Consider the following 14,837-nt stretch of genomic DNA (forward strand, 5'->3'; position numbering starts at 1 on the left):
TAGCAATAGCTGCCCAGGTCCCTGACAGAGTATGGGCCGACCCTTATCATGTGTTACAAACTAATGGTGATTTGAACAGGAACGAGTAATGGGGACCCTTGACCATTGGTCGAAGTGTACGAAAAGAAGTAATGGAACTATGTTCCCTCCTGGTCTGCCCCAGTTTCCTACAAACCCTATGCAACACACCCCTCCCACAAGCAATCCAAACCCCCAAACAAAAGGGAACTAAGCCATTCTGGAACGGTTTCTTTTTAAACATAAAAGTATAAGGACAGTAAAATTGAATTTTAAAAAGTAGAGAATCACCGCTCCCAAGCGCTCCCGCCCACTTGGGCCACCGTCTTTAACAGGCCCTCATCAAAGGTGGTAGGGCTCCCTGGGAATCTTGTGGTTTTCATTCAGAAGAGCAGATACGTGGGCTGGCCCACACAACATGTCTCCCTCTGATAATTCACCTCTGCAATTTCTAACACATCAGTGAGAGTTTTTTTGTGTGAATGGCAGCGCTCTCCATAAGAGACAGAATTTGGTGACCCTAACAAAAAGACAAAAAGCAAGAAAGAAGGTAGATTAAAAAGGGGCATCGCAATGAGACACAGCATCGTGCTTTTTCTTGAGCAAGTCTAGCGTGATGTATATGAAATGTGCATATGAAAGCAGTGGAGCTTAGAAAGCATGTGCACTGCACCTCCACCCCAACCTGAGGCCAAACTCTAAGCTAACTCAGCAAATCGATTCAATCTAACAGATGATTTACTTCAGATATTAATCTTCTTTGTGAAGTTAGTCGCTGCGAAAGCAGCCTACATGATAAGTCTTTGGCACTTTAAATGATCAATTCCTAACATAATAAAAGGCCAGGTCGGAAATTCACCCAAGGAAGGGTTTAAGCATGAACAGTACTTGGGGCTTCATTAAAAGTTTGGCGGTGTGATAAAAATGCAGCTGTAATACCGTTACCGCTACGTTACTGCACTGCCGAACCACGGGTTGGGCTGGAGGTAAATCTGCCACCTTTCAGACAAAAACCAGCAATTTCAGCAGAATTATATGCTGTTGAAATCCCCATGGAGTCCTATGAACTTCAATTAATGGGTGCCAACACCGCCTATCATCATTTGAAATCCGGCGGTAATACCACCAGACCAAGTGGCGGTAACAATAATTCTGTTTGGTGGTTTCTTGGATTTACTGCTGTGATACCACCAAACATGCAATGAGGCCCTTGGTCATCCCTGAAATTCTTGACTAACTTTATTACGGCTTCACTTAACTTTTGTAGTTTCTTTTTGCAATTCTTTACGAGTAAAAATACAGCCCTCACACTGGGTATGAGGCCTCTTTACTTTCAGAGCTGAGGACCCCTCTCATTTACCCAAGTATTTCCACAGATTTGTCTCCAGTCTCTCAGAGGCAATTGGAGACCTGATCAGCAAGATAGACCCCCTGGAACCCATTTGGAGTCTTGCCCTAAACAACACATTAAAAAGACCCCAGCTTCTCTATAATCACATTAATCAATGGTGATTAATGCTTCTTTAGCTTCGGGAATAGTTCCGGCTGAGCTTAAAAGGGCAATGTTCAAGAAACCTTCATCAGACCCTGCAGATCTGAGTAGCTTTTGGGTCGAGATCACTGTTGCCATATTATTCAGACAGTGTCCGAAGCTTTTGGGTTACTGTACGATAACCAGGCAGGTTTTTCAGAATGGGAAGGGAACAGGATCGATCCTGGTCACTGTTCTGGATGGCCCAAGAATGACGGTGGTGTTGACGTACTGATTCTATTCGATGTCCCTACTACTGATTTTGACATTGTCTGCCATCAGATACTTTTGTCTCACTTGTCCTCCTTTGGAATTAGGGTCAGTGTCTTAGACCGGCTCTGCTAACTCCATGCTGGCCGCATCCAGGCAGCAACGCTTTCTCCTATTGTCTCTGAGTAGGACCCCATTGAGTGTGGTGTCCCACAGGGGTCTGTGTTGTCCTCCCTTCTATTCAGTCTCTATGTTTCTCCTCTCACACAATGAGTCTTTTGATGATCACCTTTATATATGACAAATCCTTCTGACACTAGATGTTGATCCTTTCTCAATCACCAACAACTTTAAATCTTGTTTAATATCAGTGAATGCTCTGATACGCTATAATGGTTTGTAGCTGAACGGTTCCAAGACAGAGATTTTGGTTCCTTTGCATCAAGGCAACCTCTGGCTTCCAGCACAGTGACCTTCTTGCCTGGGGCCTTGCTGCTCTCCTGCTTCAGTTCTTAAGCACATATGACTTTAAATTTGATGCCACACTTACTCAAGGCCTTCATTTATATCTGACGGGCCAGACTTCATTTTTTCATTTTCAGTTTCTTCATAGAATTCTTCACTATGTCTTTATGTTGAAATCTGATTACTAGATGCCTTGACTATTGAAATGCTTTGTTGATCTCACTAAAGTTTCTGTTGATGGTCTCTAGCACAGTCAAAATGCTGCTGTTTGCATATAATGCAAATTTAAACTTTTTGGTGATGTACCCGTGTTATTCGGGGCCTTCGCTTGGATCCTCGTGGCATGCCACCTTAAATTCAAGGCTGTATGCCTTTTATTTAATCCATTCCTTCACAACACCCTGATTTCTTAGCCACGAGGTTCTGGCATTGCCATGCTCTCTATGCCCCTAGGTCCTGATCATCGAAGTTCCGAGATGTCATGCATCCCACCTGGGTGGGCAGATCTCTCTTCAGAAATTCTCTGCAAGGGTCTATTGGTGAGATCTCTGTCATCATGCCTTTCCGTAAAGCACTGGAGACTTGGATTTTGAGAGAAGTTTAATTGTCTGCTAGTTTTTGCTAAATTTCTTATGTCCAGATTTCATTCCAGTGGCAAGATACAAGTAATGGTGAAACTTGAACTAAACAAAATGAAAAATAAATTGTGTTTGTGTATGGTTATCTCCATGTGGGTATTTCTGTGCTTATGTTGGTATGGGCAAATGATCACATCTTTTGAGATGGAAATCGCCTCTAGAAGGAGCCAGCAGGCTTAAAACATGCATTGGCAGTATTTGAATTAACAAGGAATTGTAAAATGGCACGCGCCAGTTTCATTTATTCAGACTTTCACTTCTCACAGCTAATGCCAGCATACCACTGAAAAAAGCATCATGCCAGAGGCAAGTGGTTCTCCACCCCTACCAGCCTAACACACATGCACATGTCACACTGACCTAGACAAACACTTAGTCACTTGCACCAACATACATACATGTACACAAACACTCACTCACTGACATGCCATCACTGAAACCCTCATGCACACAAACACACACGCACAACACGTACTGAGGTATGCATGCAAGACTTTAAAAAATATATACACCTTTCCATGTGGTTATCCTGACTCCACTCTTCTCTCAGTCGGGAGGCAAGTGCCTTCACGAAGGCACTGGTCTGGCAGGCAGCGACTGCGGGGGAGCACTGTTGGGCCCAGAAGTTGGTTGCCAAGCAACCTCGGTGCTGGAGCAAGTGGCACCTTAGTGGTGCCACTCAGCTCACCGCTACCGCTACCACCAGCACTGAGCATGCACATACCAGGCGGCCAAGTTGGAGGTAGGGAGGGACCAGAACGTATAGGAGGGTACCAAGTGGTCAGCTGCCCCTTTCTGTGAGTAACAACCTACCTGGTCCAGCCACTTACAGAAACATCACAATACTTCTGCCCTGGTGCCTGTCCAATCCTTGCTGCGGATCTAAAGGACAGCTGGGCAGAGCCCTACAAGGGGCGAGTGTGGTTTTGTGGTGTTGTGGGCTCTGGACGATATTCTTGGGCATGGCTTCCTGGTTTCTTTTTTCTCCCAGACTAAGATTCCTCGAGGATGACAGTGCAAGTGAGATTAAGGGCGTGATTTCCTACGTTCCTTGATGTCTTCTCCTTGAACTTCTACCCCGCTGCCTTCTGGGATTCTACATAAGTTACAGGAATGTTCGCTGGAGTCCCATGGAGCACACTTTCTTCTCCTCACTGTGGCCTGCACCAGCGAGGGCTCCTGTATGCCCTCCTGAAACATGTCATAGTTGCATCACTCTACGTACTTGTCTTTTGTGAGTCTCTTGCAGTTTGCACCTTACTAGCTTCCTCGACGTGTGTGTCTGTATGAGTGTTCCAATGTCTCAGAAATCCTTGAGGTGTGCTATATGTAACCTTGTCATCTTCTCAGTTGCAGGTTCTAAGTCCTTCCAAACTCCGAGAGGTTAGGATCAGTGCCACTGTATTCAGGTAAGTTCTTTGTGCTCATGCGCAAGCCTTACTTTATGATCGAATCTTAATCCTTTGTCTGTGTTCGTGACAGTTCTTTCTTCACCTACACAAGCATTGCTTTGCAATCTGAGCTCTGTCCCTTTTTGACTGTTGCCCGTTCTATGCTGCCCTAGATTCAAAGGGTGGGGGGTTCAGATCGGTGCTGTTGTGTTCAAGTGAGTTCTCTGTGTGCAGAGGCTCTCTTGACTGCAAATCTAACCTTCGTCCCTTCTTCCTATTAAAGGTTTGGATGGTGCAAACAAACCAGAGACCTTTCCAGCAACTGACATGAGGTTCAATGTGGGCGGGCCTTTTATAGGTCCTCACCTGATTGGTGATGATGACTCATGGGATTTCCTCAGATCTTGTGGGATTTCCCCAAATCTCGTGAGTTTATGCAGGGGTTGTCAAGAATTAGATTTGTGGGGGTTGGAGTTCTTAGTGCCCCTCACTAGATGATAAGCGTGGATTCTGCAGCTCCACTCCCCTCTAAGTGGTCCCAGAACCAGTAATGGTCCATTGCACTGCCTTCCCTTTTGTATGGATGGGATTCGACCCATTGTCCCCTGGGTGGCCATGACAGCAGGATCTGCAGGGGAGTGATACTGGTATCAAGCCCAGAAGGACCAGGCCAGAATTACTATGCAGATTGCATTGCCCATGTGGAAAGATTACCTACTACCTACCACGTTTTCTTATCTACCATCCCGAAGAGTAGCTACCCACCCATAATCTTCTACCCCCACACAACCCACCCTCTCTACCCCAATTGCCCTACTCCTACTCTCTCTACATCCACCCATACCCCCAGTCCCTACTTTCTCTACCCCCACCCACTTTGCCCCCAGTCTATCTACCATACCCCCACTGTCTCTAGCACCACCCATACACCTCTCACTCTATCTACCCCCACTGACCCACCCTACCCTCACTCTCTCTACCCCCACTCCCCCACCCTACACCCACCCAACCCTCACTGTCGCTATGTGCCCGCCCTCCCTACCCACTCTCTTTACCCCCATCTACCCACCCTCCTCCCACCTGCCCATCCTACCGCCACTCTCTCTACCCAATCCACCCACTTTACTGCCACTCTCTCTAACCTCACCCAGCCACCCTAACCCCACTCTCTACCCTCACCCACTAACTCTAACTGTGCTTTCTCTCCCCCACCAGCAATACCCCCACTCGCTCTATCCCACCCACCTACCCTACCCCCACTGTTTCTACCCCACCTATCAACCCAATCTCCACTCTCTTTACCACCCCAATCTCTCTAACTCCACCCAGAGGACCCTTTCTACTGCCACTCGCCCTCACTTTCTATTCCCACCCATCCTACCCCTGCCCCCTCACCCATCCACCCAGCCTACCCCTATTCGCTCTATCACCACCCACCCCACCCCATCTCTCTACACCCACCCACCCTACCCCATTCTCTCTAACAACCCTCACTCTTTCTACCACCAGCGACCCACCCTACCCCCACTCTCTCTGCCCCCACCCAACCCTGACTCCCTCCACAGCAAACCACTCGCTATACCCCACCCAATCATCCTAGACCTACTTTTTGAACCCCCAACCACCCACCCTACCTCCACTATCTGTACCTCCACCCATGCACTCTAACCCCACTCTCTCTATCCCACTCACCCTACCCCCTCTCTCTGTCCACACTCACCCACCTTACCATCACTCTGTCTACCCCCACCCACTCACCCTAACCCAACTCGTTCTACCCCAACCCACCCTATCCCCATTGTCTTTACCTCCACCCACCATACTCCTGCTCTTTCTCTACACCCACCTTACCACCACTCTCTACTGGAAACCACCCACCCTAACACTTCTCTCTACCCCACCCACTCTACCACCACTCTCTGTAGCCACAACAACCTACCCTACCCCAACTCTCTACTGACACCAACCCATCCTACCCCCTCTCTTTACCACCACCCACCCTACCCACATTCTCTGTAACCCCACCTACCCTACCCAATTCTCTCTCTATGCACACACCCTAGCCCCTCCCTCTACTGACACCTACCCTACCATCACTCTCTCTATCCCCATCCACCCACCCTATCCGGCTCTCTCTCTTTTACCCACCCACTCTACCCACCACCTTCCCCCAGCCATGCTACCTGCACTCTCTCTGCATACCCACCCTCTCTACCCCCACCCACCCTGCCACCACTCCCTCTACCCCACCCACTCTCTCTCTGCCCCAACCTACCCGACCCCCATTCTCCCTACCCCCACCCACCAACCACTCTTTCCATCACCACCCACCCACGCCATTTGCACTCACCCAACCCCTTCTCTACCCCATCCATCATACCCCTCTCTCATTACCGCCACCCATGCACAAACTCCACTGCTCTCTCTAGTCCCACCCACCCCCCTAACCTCTCCCCCTCTCATTCTTCCTCTCACACGCTCACTTTATTTCGATGGAACCCTCTCTCAACGGCTTTCTCCCTTGTTCTACTTCCCTTCTCATTCTCTTGCACACCTGCATCCCTTCTCCACCTTTGAAACGTTGTATCCTGGTGCCTATGAATGCAAAATGCAGTAAACAGCAGTAAATGCCAAAACTATAGGCTTTGCCAATGCTATAGGCTTTGCCAATGCTTATTGACATATGTCATCTGTCCTGTCGATCCATTGCTCGCTTCAAAATGGTGCAGACCACTTCAACAGAAGTTTATGTAAAGGGTGCAAGTTACCCACTGGGTGAGGGCTTGGCCAACCACGGTTCTTTCTTGCAAGTGCCCTCACAAAATTAGACAAACCATGCCAATGGGGACGCCCGGAGGAGGAGCAGAAGTGGACTTGTGGACTGAGGACCTTGGGTCCACAACCGGCAATACTACGGGCAATGAAGAACCAATGTAAAATACCTGTGGAAAATGAACCGAGGCAGTGGGAGACAATGTGCACACAAGAATGATTACAGGCACAAGGGACTGGCCACTGGCATCTGGGATGCCGGTCAGAACTTAGTTTTAGTTCAAATGTATTTGGCAGAATAATATGCATGGTAATTGCAAATGATATACAACAACAAGGCAGAATAATTGCGGGCTTACTCTGATATGGACAAGATGATATGAAAGTAGTAGTTACACAGTTCAATGGGGAGCATTTAAATCGGGTTGCATGCCACACAGGCGGAATAAATGCAGACAGTGCAAATTGCCAGGGGATAATCTGTACACAGAGGTGACTTTACTTGTTCAAATGAAACACTGCACACTTTAACTTCACTTGTTTGAGCTGTCTTTTAGAGACATGTGGGGTGATCTAAACAGTACTGAAAGGGGGGAATACTGACTGGATCAAGGGCTAATGTAATTGGGGCAGGTTTGACCAGAGGTCTACATACGGGGTGTAGCGCTGGCGTGAGCAGTGCTCTGCTGCAGGTCCTTCCCGCTTGGTCAGGAAGGATCGTACTGGGCTCCCAGCAATTGGAAGACTCTCTTTTTCCTCTGGTCTTTGGACACTGCAGCCAGCAAGGTGCAGCAAAGAAGTGGCAGTGTTGTGAATTTTCTTTCCTGCCCATGCCTGGTTCTTGGGCTTTGGAGCTGAAACAGCTCTCTTACAGTCGGAGGTTTGCCGCGGCTCATCAGGAGACACAGCTTCCACAGATGAGTCCAGGGAACAGCAATCAAGTCTGGGTGCAGGATAGTACAGATCACAGTGCAAAGCACCCAACAATACACCCTCGGGAAAGGTCCAGCTTAGAGAACAATTGGATGCAGGAACAGGCTTCAATAAAAGGGGCAAGATAGGCGTGCCAAACCCGGGCATGTCTCGCTTCTTTAGGGTTTGGAGACATACTAAGAACAGTTGCAGTACCAAATCCGCATTGACTTTGCGATAACTATACATTTCTGACACAAAGTGTATGAATGCAAAGCTAGTAAAAACATTGGGACTGGAATTAAAAGGATGCAATTCCTAAAATGGGTAAAAGAGTTCGACAATATTTTATGATCAAATAAAGTGAATAAATGTAGTAAAACATCGACACATGCAAGCTGCACCTCCAAAGCAGCATCAGGTCAGAGCAAGCATGGGGCATCCTCCTTCTCCTCTGGTGCCAGTAAGTCTTCATAACAACTCAATGTTAACCATAGGAGAACAACAGGTGGCACGAATAATGGTTTCCAATTTGAGGTCCCATTTCAGCTGACAAACAAGCACACACAGGGCAATGTCAGGTCAGTGGAGAGGGCCTTTTGCTCTACCCCCAGGCGCCAGGAGGTCTTAGAAACACCCCAATGTAAAGTGCAGGAGAACAACAGGTGGCAGAAAGAACGGATTGAAACATTAGGGTTCAATTTGAGCTGACAAACTTGCAAAACACAGGTTAGTGTGAGGTCAGAGGAAGGTGCCAAGGAGGTTTAGTGGCTCTGAAGAGTTTCAGAGTTCTGAGTAAGGATGGTTCCAACTCTGCTAAGTTATTGTCCATTAAAACACATTTGTTGTCCACTCAAATACATGGCTACCTAATAGTGCAATGTGCATTTAATTTGCACTATTTCTCATTATTTTAATGTGAAAACACAGCTATTACTGACCACGTCAATGGTTCCTTTGTCAGCTACTCTTAAAGCAGGTCTTGCCTGAATGCAGTTTCAGACTGTCTGTCCTGGGCCATCACTGTATGTCCAGAATATCAGTGTCTGTGGGCCCACGAACCACTGTGTCTATGTTGGTGACATACTCTTCATTTCACATGTATTTTCCAGTAGGTTACAGCATGCTCCAAATTAAGGATGCACACTGGGAGCCCCTCTCCACAATAAAAGATCTGGGCGCTCCATGATGAGGACTTCCCACCATCACCGGCTATTGCATGGTCCTCCAACTTCCATAAAAATGTGCCCTTCTGGCCATCACCTTTTACATCCCAAGAAATCTCTGTCACCGCTTCACTTGTTCTTATGTCCTCAGGCTCTAGGGATACAGTCACAGGGATAAAGTCACCACACTCTGCTTCTCCACCACACCCTGCATGGCATGTTCTAACCTGACTGGCTGTAACCAGGTAACATGTATCCATTGGGAGATGTTAAGCAGGAAGCCTCTTGGAACACATGATGCACAGCACGGCTAAACTGCACATAGCAATTGACCATCATTTCTATTCACCAGTCATGCACCGTACTGTAAGTCATTCTCACAGACAGTGTTTCATTAAATATACGAGCAACTCCCAATTCAAGGTTACATCCTGGTTTCACATCACTTGCCGAGCCAGGTCCATGCTATTGTTAGAAATTCTACATGATCACACAGACTACATATTGATGTTGGTAACTTTGGTCGACTTACTTTGGTCAACCTGTAGTCGACCATTTTTTTCTGTTATCTTACCTACCTACCCCACGCCGACTCCTCTCCCACACCCTTATTGCTCCACTCCGCTACTCCCAAACATGAATACGTATTTGGTCCATTCGAACAAAGTGAGTTGAGAAAATTTACCACCTTCAAAATGCAGTCTGTGTACTCACTGCAATCCACGATTAACAGAGAGATTCTGTTTTTTTTGTTTCAGTTATCCCGGATACAGTTGCATCCCAGTAATAATGGGCGCTGAGGCGGTGGGGTGGTGTCCTCTCATTGTGAACAGGATACCACTGTTCATGTTGAGCATTTCTCTTGTGTCTTCACTAAATACAGACATTAGTGAGGGAGTGAGAAAGATGCCATGAACTGGATGAGACATGTAACCCTTGGCATGACAGCAGTGTGGGAGTTCTGTCCGTGAGTGTGGGGAGGGCGTGGGGGTGAGGGTGTGTGTGTGTCCGTTGAGCCTGGCGAGCCGCTGAATGCGTATCAGATAAGTATGATCCTCTTATCTCAATGCTGCTATCTGATAACCTGAACTGTAACTCTAGAATATGTAAACAATAAACCACCACCTTGATGCCACCTGCAACTGGCTCAATCCTGGTCTTTTCAACTACAAAATAATTTAAACAGTTTCCCCATCAGTAAACCTGACAGGGGGATGCTCTGCTTGACATGCCATACCTTGCCTGCAGGTACCACATGACACATAGGAATGCCCTCCAATAGGAGGACTTGGTGGAGTCTGGTTTTGAGCCACAACATGTGCAGAAAAGCACATTCTGAGGCTTCTAATGGCAGCCATCATAGCCTTGTGGTGGACAGATGGAGGTGGGAATCATGGAGAGATGATGTTAATTTAATATTTCCAGTGTGGACCTGGAGCGTAGCCAGAAAGAGCAAAGGTCAAGTACCAGGTGGACAGGTGTTTGTTTGTGTGTGTGGTTGAGTGCGTGCATGGTTGGCGGGTCAGGATGCGCATGTTGTTTTCTGGTGTTGGTGTTCTGCCAGGAGGAGCAATGGCACCTTGATGGTGCACTGAGAATGACACTGGGGCAGAAACCAGCACTAAGGTGCAATTTGGAGTAGAATTCAGCCATGGCGGCACATTGTGTGTGGGTGCCGACTTGCCAGGACCCTTGCTCATTATGGGGGATCTGAGTCAGCCCACTGTAAACATTGAGCGCCCACTCAGCTGCTTTGTGCAGCCTGAGGGAGCACTGCTAAGCTGCCTAAACTGTCAAAGGAAAGCATGGTTTATCTTTCATAGTTTCTGTTGCCCATTGCGCATGCCCGAATAGGCCAAGCAAGGCTGGAAGCCTTTTGCCTGCCCAGCCTTGCATGGCCCATTGGGGATGTAGGCTGGGAAACTGCACCTCTGAACGAGAGTACTGCGAGCTCCCATGCCTCCCAGCGCATTCAGACAGTATGGGGTGGCGCTCCTGAAACGCCCAGGCTCCTGCGCACATGTCCAGGGACCAGGAGGTGCTTTTCGCTTCTTGGTTCCTGCTCGTTTGACGCGTGAGCCAGAGGACTTTCAACGTGTTCCCTGGGAGGCGCCGCAAGACACTGTTGAGACAAGTCTCTTGGTTTTCTTTAGGAACAGCCAGCATAAATATATCTTGTAGAATGCTGATCTGTACTGTTTATGGGTATCTAATGAATATGCCACGGCTTCTCCTATGGAACTGTATATAAATAATACGCTTTTGTATCCGTATTTCCGGAAATGTGTCCTGCAAAATGTCTCATTTCAACATTTCTCATTGGAGAGTCCCTTCTAGTCCACCTGAGTGGGTCTAGGATCACACAGGCCAATTCGGGGGAAAACCTATACGCCCTTTAAACATTCTCCAGCTGCCACTGATCATAGATCAAATGGGGTGTTGTTGCTCGTTCCCAGTGAGTTTTCAATAATCTCTTTGTCTAATCTGGGCAAGGTAGTACGTGTATCCTTGCAACTTAATTTGAATCAGATTATTAGACATTTGGGAGCACTGCTAATTTACATCTCACAGTTCAATGCAACTGAGAGCCGCTAAGCAAACATACTTTTACCAGACAATAAAAAATATTTATTTATTTATTTAATTGATTTGATTCAATTGACTTAACAATGTTTCAAAAGTTTACAAAATTAGCGTCATCTGTCCTGTTTGTTAACCCTTGCGTTTCAAGTGCCTTACTCCTTAGAGTCTTCGTGCCTTTGATGTTACGTAATGGTTATTACTCCTAGATAGGCGCTAATGGTTCCAATAGTGGGAGGATCATTCGTATCGTTGACACGGCGGCTATGATCCGCGATGTCTTTTCTCGACTTATCAAGGCTTTCCAGCGATCCTCCTCGTCCATCGTCCTGTAATCCTCCATCAGTGGGGTTAGATACTTTCCTCTTACTTCTCTCAGCCCGTTACAATTGATCCGGAGATGCTTGATAAAAAAAATATTAAAAACATGAAGACGTTTATTAGATAAAGGAAATAGAAGTTGAATAGATGTTTTAGCAAGGTAGACGAATAGAAGCTGATGGTGGACTTCTGAGTGCCTTGCTAATGATAATGAATTCACCATGTGCCATTCTGTAAAGGCCATTACAAGCAGGCAATGCATAAGGACTTGCAATTTGGCAATAAGGACATGTATTTTTGCATGCAAAATAGAGAAGCACTTTGCATACAAAAATATATTCCCAGCCGTTATATCATATTTGCTATTCCAGTAGTGTCGTGATTCTCTCAGTTCGGTTTGGTAAGTGAGTGCTGTTTCCTGTCTACTTGGCGGGGCTGAAACCTTCACAGAGGGAGGCGCGCCAATTTCCTCTGTCATTTCAGGAATGTGATCCCTAAGGACTGCAGCGGAAATCAGCAGTATTTCTAAAATGTAGGTCTGATGCAAAGAATCGGAGATGAGTAACTCTCAAAACAATGATATTTCCCACTGTGTGCATCGGAGTGACATCTGATAAACAACAAGAGGGAAGCACAGGTTTCTTTGATGTCACTCAGAATCTCCTGGGTGAAGCGCATTCCATTTTTGATAGCTACCCATCTACAATGATAGGTTGTGCACCCCTTGATCCCCTTTCCAGACCCCTTTCTGTCTCTATGAACTAGCATTACAGGTGTTGGAGATGGAGGCATACATACCATAGATTGGCATCTCACCCAATTCCCCAACAACCCGCACCAGCAATAACCTGGCTTCCAGCTGCTATCTCCTGCCTCTCCCGTGATTCCCTTCCCTCTTTCCCCCAAACCAAAACAATGCCTTGCATCCTGCCACCCGAGCACACCTCCCTCACGTTTGCCCTCCCCCTTCCCTGCAAGTGAAAAGAATCGCTGCCCTTCCAACGCCCACATTTTCGTGGTTAGTGATTATTTCTAATAGGTATATGTGTACACTTCTTTATGTGAGCATTTCCATTAGATTCTGAATATTTTAATATATTTTTATTTTTATTGGTTAATCAAGTCAACCTTTAACATTTTCATTGAACAATATTTCAAAATAATACAAACAATGTTCGTTTAATTTAAATACGAGCATGCACGTGTATAGCATTAAATCGAGTATATTCCGAATTTTTTAGGGTTTCCGTTACCTTCTAAGCGTGTGCAGTACCTGCTACCTAAGATACATGGCGCACCATTCTATGACAAGACTGGAAGCGAGCATTATGCTTCATCTTCATTTTATACTACTCTTCAGTAGTTCAACAAATACAATAAAAACTCTCGAAAAGTGCCCAACAAAACTTTTCTCTTAACACACTACAAAGTCCATGAGTCTCTGTAGTCCAAGCCCCTTCAGCCAGTCACAACCCACTTCCTGTGCATGGGCTCCTCCTCTTCTTTTACTGCTCTTCAAGCAGATAAGTACCATAATTTTCCTCTCCTTGTGTCTGTGAGAATTGACTGGTGAGAGTGGTTATTTTAGTAGCTAATAGCTTTGCCAGTACAGGGTTGCGCGCTAATAGGCGAACGGAGGTTGCCACCAGAGTATCTGCCTCTATAGGCAGTGTTTGGGGAGTACGCGCGGGCTGTACGTCAGGCAGAGTAGTACTGTAGGAGTTTAGAATTAAGTGGAGAAGTGTACGAGCAGACGCGGCAACCTCGTTTCGAGGTCCGACAGGTGAGTAGCGTTCCCGAGAGGACGCAGATAGGATAGGCTCACGAGGCGGCGACCCCGTGTCGCATTACCGGCACATCGGGGGTGCAGCCACCCTTCGCACCGAGCGTATTGCGGCTCGCACAACGGCCCACTCCCTCGGGGGGGAGGAGCCAGGACACGCGAGCGCGAATCGCGCCGAACGCACAGCGAGAGCCCCCACCCGCGGGTGGGCGGAGCTACGCCCGGGAGACCAAGCCAATAGCGCTCCCGCGAGCGAGCCCCCACCCGTGGGTGGGAGGAGCCAATCGCGAGTTCTGCCTCACGTGGGATGCGATCATCGCTTCTAAGCGACAGTATTGGGAGAGCTGCCTCGAGAGAGCTTTCAGGAGAGATCACAGCTTTAGCTGTGGAACAATAAGCGATCCCTCGGTCGCAGCGCTTCGGAATAACAGCCGAGCGAGATCGGCTGAAGGAGAGGGGCAGTAAGGAGCCCTGTACACCGGATGCTGCTGAGTCAGCAGGAAAGACAGCGCATTAAAGCGAGGTACCTCGCAGCAGGCCAGAAGGCAAAGGAGGTCGGTGCAGCCACATAAAAAAGAAGAAAAAAAAAATAATAAATAAAATCAATCAGAACATCTATAGCAGTGCATCTAAGGGAGCAGGGGCGTGCTAAGACACCTGTGGCAGGTATTTTGGGCACACAGCATGACAGCATAATGTCGGAGTTCGAATGGAGCGAGGAGGAGCAGAATGAGGACCTCGCTGCCAGCTTTAAGCAAGTGCTGGGTACCTCCCTTGTAGATGCAGTGGCGGAAGGGGTCAGGCCCCTGCAGAAGAGACTGGAGACGTTGGAAGCGTTGCTATCCTAACCCAGTACAAGCACCAAGACCGGGAAGAGCATGCCCACAGAACCCTCAGAAGAGGGGATTAAGGGGAGTAATACAGCCCTTAAGAGAAAATTCTCTGACGACCCCCGGGGCTCTTTGGAAGGGGCAGAAGACAAGGCCCCAGAGGTGGTTGACGCGTTTGCGAAGTTGAAGGAGCCTTATATGCAGCGTCAAACTGTGCCAC

General features: G+C 47.5%; 1 long non-coding RNA gene across 1 annotated transcript in view; it reads right to left on the reverse strand.

Moving 5' to 3' along the window:
• Positions 1 to 11,726: 11,726 nt before the first annotated feature.
• Positions 11,727 to 14,837, reverse strand: part of LOC138481488 (uncharacterized) — a 129,354-nt gene continuing 126,243 nt past the window's right edge. Inside the window, exon 4 of the long non-coding RNA XR_011274256.1 lies at positions 11,727 to 12,086. This is a non-coding gene — a long non-coding RNA (uncharacterized lncRNA). The remainder of the gene's footprint in view (positions 12,087 to 14,837) is intronic.

Source organism: Ambystoma mexicanum, chromosome 5p (genome assembly GCF_040938575.1).
Source record: "Ambystoma mexicanum isolate Mex_15411 chromosome 5p, UKY_AmexF1_1, whole genome shotgun sequence".
Taxonomy (NCBI): Eukaryota; Metazoa; Chordata; class Amphibia; order Caudata; family Ambystomatidae; genus Ambystoma; species Ambystoma mexicanum.